We start from the raw sequence: 7,081 nt of genomic DNA on the forward strand, positions 1-7,081 counted from the left end.
CAAAGCAGTCTTTCAGGTGGAATCACAACTGCTGCCCACAAACTACGTAATTCTGTGCTCCCATTGTTCACAAAGAAGATGACCACCTGCAGTTCAAGTGGTTCATCGCACACAATTCTTGGAGTGATTGATGGTGTGTGTGAATTGCGTTGTGGGGTCCTTTAATCTGGCCTGGGTGTGGGGTAAAGGAATCATAGGGGAAATTAATTGCCGTGTGTAGATCCACATTCTGCATATGGCTAATTTGAAGATGCCATGGACATACTCATCTATGATTGGTGGGAATTTGTGGCATTCAATACAGGTGGCAGGGAACTTGTTTGAGCTGTTTTAGTTTGTGGTGTTTAAAGAGATACTGCTTTGCTTTTGCTGCTGGGTGCACATGTGATGTCAAATACGCTCTGCCAAAGTTATAGCATATGCCACCAATGTAGCTAAGACGGTAGAATTATGGGTCACTTTCATTCATCCTGTTTCTCATGGAGTAAAATGACACACCATGGTGCTGCTTTGAGCTTCAGAGTTAGTGGGTGTGGAAAACACCCTACTTGTAATCTAGTTTCTACTTCTATGGCATCAGCAGAAAATCTGTCGCAAGATTTCCAGGAACCTTTCTGTACTGTTTATCTTAAAGCCATATTTATACAAAACTAAAATAGAGCAATGACCTTATACATAGTCTGGGTGTGGCACTATATTTGGGGCCCAAGTGTCATTGGTGGCTAGAGGTGCCTTTTAACAGCTTAGGTTAGTTCATTAGCTGCAACACTATCTGAATAAAGCAGACTTTGAGTTTTGTTAAACATGCTCTGGCTATTTCTGGACTAGATTCTGGACTGACCCATTCAGCTCCACCCAGCAAGGCCAGTGGCCAGGGATGGTGAGAACAGAGGTGCAGCAATATCTAGAGACCCACAGGACAAGTTTAGAGCCCTTCTGGTCTCAAGTATAACTCTAATTCCTAATGCTATATAGCTTGATACTGAGGGGGATCATCCAAAGCTGCCAATTAATCTTCTTACTTTTGCCATCAGTTTTAAGACATGCTTTATTATTATTATTTTTATAACATTTTTATTAGGGTTTTTACATTACAAAATAGAAAAATACAAAATACAAAATACAAAATACAAAATAAAAATAGTTAAAAACAATAAATATTTTCATCACATTATTTCTCATTTACTTGTTTCCCGGACCTCCTCATACCTCCCTTTTTTGTATTCCAATTCAAATTATTAGCTCAGCAGTTTCTTTCCCTCTTTATTCTACCCTGATCTTTAATCTTAAGTTATTATAACCTTGAATTTTTACTTATCTAGAAACCACTTAATTTCAATCCAACACCATTCTAACATTCATTAATTTTGCAATATCTCTGTAGATAGTCTTTAAATTTCTTCCAATCTTCTTCCATGCTTTATTAGGCATCATGTTCCTAATTATGTTCAAATACTTTACCACACTGTGAACATAACATACTTTAAGGCAACGTCCCCTAAATCCTGTGAACTGTAGTTAACCCTTCACAAAGCTACAGTTCCCAGCACCTTTAACAAACTACAGTTCCCAGGGTTCTTTGGATGGAGTGTATGCAGCCTGTTTTATACAAAGAGACAGACTGGTACCATTTTGAATCAGTTGTGTGATTATGTCAGCATCTCAGTCCAGTAGCGATAGGTGTTGCAAAGCCTGCTTAAAACTGTGATTATTCCAATGGGAGCAGTCAGCTATCCCATCCCCCAGTCACGCTTCACACCTAGACAAGTTGCCCGGAAGCAATGTTAACAAGCCTCAGCTCTTCCCTGGCACCCCTTACACAAGTCCCTCCCACACACTGCTTGGAGCCTGGAGGCCTTACCTGCAAGATCCTTGCCCAGTGTGAGGAACTGAAATGCCTGCAAAACACCCACACCCACACACCCACACCCCTGTCACAGTTGTGGGTGTGCCAAGCCTAATTAGCCTAGCAGCCTGAAAGCTGAATACCGTTGTCACCACACGAGAATAGACCAAATACAGTGGTACCTTGGTTCTCAAATGCCTTGGTTCTCAAACAACTTCGAACCTAAACACTGCAAACCTGGAAGTAAGTGTTCTGGTTTGCGAACTTTCTTCGGAAGTAGAACGTGTTCCATTTTGAGTGTTACACTTCCAATTTGAGTGCCACTCTTCTGTTTGGAGTGCCACACTTTCATTTGGAGAGTTACGCTGAGGTCTGTCTGTTTTTGCTATTTATTTTGTGTTTATGTGGCTCTTTTCTTTGGTGTGTGACCATGTGGAACCCAATGCAGCTACTGATTGATTGTGTGACTGCAGTACATTGTTTATTGCTTTCATTTTATGAATCAATTGTCTCGTTAGATAGGAAAATTCATGTTAACTTGCTGTTTTGGAGGTTGTTTTTAAAAGTCTGGAATGGATTAATCCATTCTGCATTACTTTTTATGGGAAAGCATGCCTTGGTTTTGGAACGCTTTGGTTTTGGAACGGACTTCCGGAATGGATTAAGTTTAAGAACCAAGGTACCACTGTGTCCCACCAGATCTGTAGAATAGACCTCCATAGCTGAGTGAGAATTTGAACGCAAGTCTCCAGCATGTTCACAGCCAAATGTTCTCTTCAATGTATCAGATTGGTTGCCAGTTCTCTTGGGCAGTGTTTCCCAACCGGTGTTCCGCGGCACACTAGTGTGCCGCGAGACGTTGCCTGGTGTGCCGCGGGAAAAATTAAAAAATTCGAAAGATATCCGGAGAGGCGGCCTTCAGGCGAGTTTTAATTTTAATTTTCCTTCTCCCACTTAATGCCCCACGCTCGCCCGAGCAGCTTGCAGTCCTCGGTAACCACGGCGACCCGAGGGAGGGGAGGGAACAGGGAAGTCGAGGGCGGCGGCAAGCCGCGATGACGTCAGTGGGCCGCGCCGCCTCGCCCTGGCACGGTGTGAGAGCCCCGGCTAGTGGCGCGAGCTTCAGAATAAGTGGGATCCGCGTGCGCGAGACCGAGATCGCGGGTAAGGAGCTCAGCCCTGGGCAGGAGGAAGCGGGGCCGCGCGTGCGGGCCACATCCCCACAGAGAGCGAGCCTCCCCCGGCCCACCACTCCGGGCAGGTCCACTCGCATGAGGGGGCGGCGATGGCGACGGCCGGCAGCTTGCCTGCAATGCCATCCCTCGAGCAGGCGAGGAGCCCGGAGGCTACCAGATGCGAGTCCTCTTTCCCACCCTGCTCGGGAGTCCAGAGCACTTGGTCGCATTCAGGATCTAGAGTGGGGAAGCGGGGCTTGTGTCTGGGCTGGACACATTGGGCTGCCTGTGCCGCTCGACCTGCGGGGAGAAATCAGGGTGGGAGTCACGACCGTGAGGCAGGGCTGCCAAGTGTGGCAGAAGAGGACACGGCCGTCGCACCTGTCCTTAGGTAGGAGCTTCTTCCGTGTCGACCTGCTGCCCTAAAGTTTTGGCTTTTTTCTTGGCTTTTTGGCGGTTGGCACAGAAGGAAGGCAAGGGGGAGGGAAAAAAATTGAAACTTACACTTTCGTGCGTCCCTCCCGGCGTGACGCTGTGCGCTGACGTCACGGGGCTGTAATGGTGGTGTGCCTCGAGATTTTTTTCATGAAACAAGTGTGCCTTTGCCCAAAAAAGGTTGGGAAACACTGCTCTTGGGCACAGTGGATATGATACACCAATAGCTGAAACAGCTGCCTTTGGGGAAGAAAATAAAATTCCAGATAGAATGATGGTGATGATACACTTAAAAGAAAAAAAGTATATCAGAATTACCAGATGGTGACCAGGTGGTTGAATCCCATCTAGAAAACTATGTGTTTGGATGAAGAAACTAAAACCAGTAAAAACTGAAGTTAATTAACAGAGACTTGGAAGCATTCTTCCAGCGCTTTGCCAAACCTGATCATTCATAGCTGCCTAATGCATTTGGATCATGTTAGGAATACATCGCCAAACATGGCAAAGCACTTAATCACAAATTGAAAACAAAACAAAAAACTGAGAAAGTTTCCCAACAGTTTCAAACGGTTATGTATTTATTCAATTTATGTCCCATGCCACTTAAGGCTCTCAGCAACTTGTACAAATATTTTGTAAAGAATTGTTTTAAAAAATATAATTGGATTTTTCCTAACTCTTGCAATGTCACCCTCCCCGCATGGCAGTGACTCTGAGAGCAGATGGTAGCTGTTATGTCTGCTCTTGCTCTGAGGGATGGGCAACCTCCCACCTGTTCTTAAGCCACTAACCAATGACTGCAGCCGGTGTGTTTTTTCTTTCACCTACCTACAGTTTCAGGGCAACTGACAAGAAGGTCATGGGGAAGGCCATGAGTAGTTAGTAGCCACAATGACCATGCCTCCAGAGTCAGAGGCAGCAAAGCTTCTGAATACAAGTTGCTGGAAACCGCAGGAGGGGAGAGGGCTCCTGTGCTCAGAACCTGCTTGGGGATTTCCCACAGGCATCTGGTCGGCCACGGTGGGAACAGGATGCTGGACAAGATGGGCCACTGGCCTGATCCAGCAGCCTCTTACGTTCTTATGACAGCCAAGCAGCCTTTTATTTGGATGGGAGAGGGCCTGTAGAACCCTGTCCCTTGCAGCCCTAAGAGAACGCAAGCTGGATCTAGCCCAGTATTCTTTTCCATAAGCAGGACCTGAGTGCAATGGCATTGGCCCCACTTGCACTTCCTGGAAACTGATACAGTGGTACCTCAGGTTACATACACTTCAGGTTACAGACTCCGCTAACCCAGAAATAGTGCCTCAGGTTAAGAACTTTGCTTCAGGATGAGAACAGGAATTGTGCTCCGGCGGCACTGCAGCAGCGGGAGGCCCCATTAGCTAAAGTGGTGCTTCAGGTTAAGAACAGTTTCAGGTTAAGTACGAACCTCCAGAACGAATTAAGTACTTAACCCGAGGTACCACTGTACACAGAATGCTACCTCTGAAGGCAGAGGTAGGACTTAGCTTTATCCTCCATGAGTTTGTCAATCCTTCTAAAGCCATTTAACTTGGTGGACATCACTACATCTTACTGGAGCGTATTCTGTAGTTTAACTACGTGCTGTGTAAAGAAGTACCTCCTTTCCTTTATGCTTTGTGCTTGTAACATTCAGCTTCATTGCCATCTTGCCCAGCTTTAATATTATGAGGGAGAAAAGCCTCTGGAGCTTCTAGCCAGTGACTGAATCCAGACTGAGGGCAGAGTGCCGTTTGTGCTCATGTCCTGTTTGTGGCTCCCCCCAGGCACCTAGCTGGCCACAGTGAGATCAGGCAGGGCTCTTCTGACGTCCTTTGCCTGACCTCAGTAGTCCTCATGCCAATCAGTGTGTGATGGCATGAATGTCCCAATTATTAGTAAACAGTACATGTGACATCCTAAAATAAGCACTTCCTGTGGCCCACACCATCCCATGGACTTCCATTTCCCCTTTTCCTCTCAAAGTTAAGACTCTTCGGTGGCTGTGTACTTCCCCTCACTTTGATCAGCAATGGGTGGTATAATCATCTGTCACCAGTTTTGATTTAAAAAAAAACAACACCACAAAGTAACAGGCCTCTTCCATCCCTCCACAAGGCATCAGCAAGCCGTTTTGTGAACTTTCACTCCAGGGTTGTTGTTTTTTCGTCTTTTACACCTGCACATCAGCAGCAGGTGGGGGGAAAATGCTTTAAGTCACATATTTGAAATATTGTCTCAGATGATGTTGCACTACAATACTATATGGCCCAAAGCGCCATTCATGGTTACATGTATTTATAACCCTAAATTGTGATTATTGACATCTTCAAACAGCAATTTGCTTTGTGGTAACTTGCTACCATAGAAGCTTGGGAGGCTGAAGAGCTGATTAACCTGGGGTATAGTGAAGTACACCAAGCTAACTGTACACAACTCTTTGTAATAAGGCCACAAGCCCCATGAATGTATGGGCCATGTGCTAACATCTCTAAATAGCAACAAGAACTGTCAATGTGCTTATAAAGTACATAACCACCTTCTTGCACGGCACAGGCACCGCCTCTCAGATTAGGCAGGATTTACATGAATGTGAACCATGCAGCAAGTTTAATGGTTTACATACATCTTCTCTCTCTCCTTTACACACACTTTACTGCATGTAGGCAGAATTAGAGTTTCAGAAGATCTTCCTCTGGACTTTTCTCCTGCTGATTATCATTTAAAAAAAATAATCAAGCATGATCTGCATATTTAGCCAGTCTATACTACAGTTGGAAAACCTGTGGAACTCCAAATGCTTTTGGACTACAATTCCCACCATCCCTGGCCACTGGCCTTATTGGCTGGGGTAGATGTAAGTAGAAGGTTTGATGTTTTATGACTCTTTAAGAGTGCTGTGGTTGAACTGCTATACTGTATAAGCTTTGTTCTCATTTGCCTCTGGGCAGACTCTCTTAACTGGCAGTTTGGCAAGAACAACCGTGCTAAGTTTGGCCAGGGCACAGCCTGACTCCCTCCTTTGGCAATCCTCACAGAACTCTAGCCCAATGGTTGCCATCAATTTGATTTGAATTAATTTTATAATGAAATGATTTTAGAATGTTGTATTATTTTAGTGTTGTTAGCCGCCCTGAGCCCGGCTTCGGCTGGGGAGGGCGGGATATAAATAAAATTTATTATTATTATGTATTATTAAGTTGTTCTGTCCTCATGTGCAGTAGTTAATAAACTAGGTTCCTAACTTGGATCCGTTGCACTTGCTTTTATTCTCTTAGTTCCATGTTTTTATTTCAGGTGTACCCTCACCTGGGTAACAAACCAGTGGTGTAGAAGAAAATTCTTGCCACTCTGTTTTTCAGTAAGCAATGCCAATGTCATTGTGGTACGTACAAGTGGGATGGATCAATAGTCATTTGATCAGGAGTGCTGACCAAGGACATCAAGGGTAGGGAAACTTTGGCCTTCTACATGTTGCTGAACTACAACTCCCAACCGTCCCAGCAAGCATGGCCAATTGCCAGGGATGATAAGAGTTGTAATTCAGCAGCATCTGTAGGTTCCCCACATCTGAAGTACGTAAGTAATGAGAGTAGTGACATCGTGGGAACTGTGTGAC

The sequence above is a fragment of the Podarcis muralis genome, chromosome 10 (genome assembly GCF_964188315.1).
Source record: "Podarcis muralis chromosome 10, rPodMur119.hap1.1, whole genome shotgun sequence".
NCBI lineage: Eukaryota > Metazoa > Chordata > Lepidosauria > Squamata > Lacertidae > Podarcis > Podarcis muralis.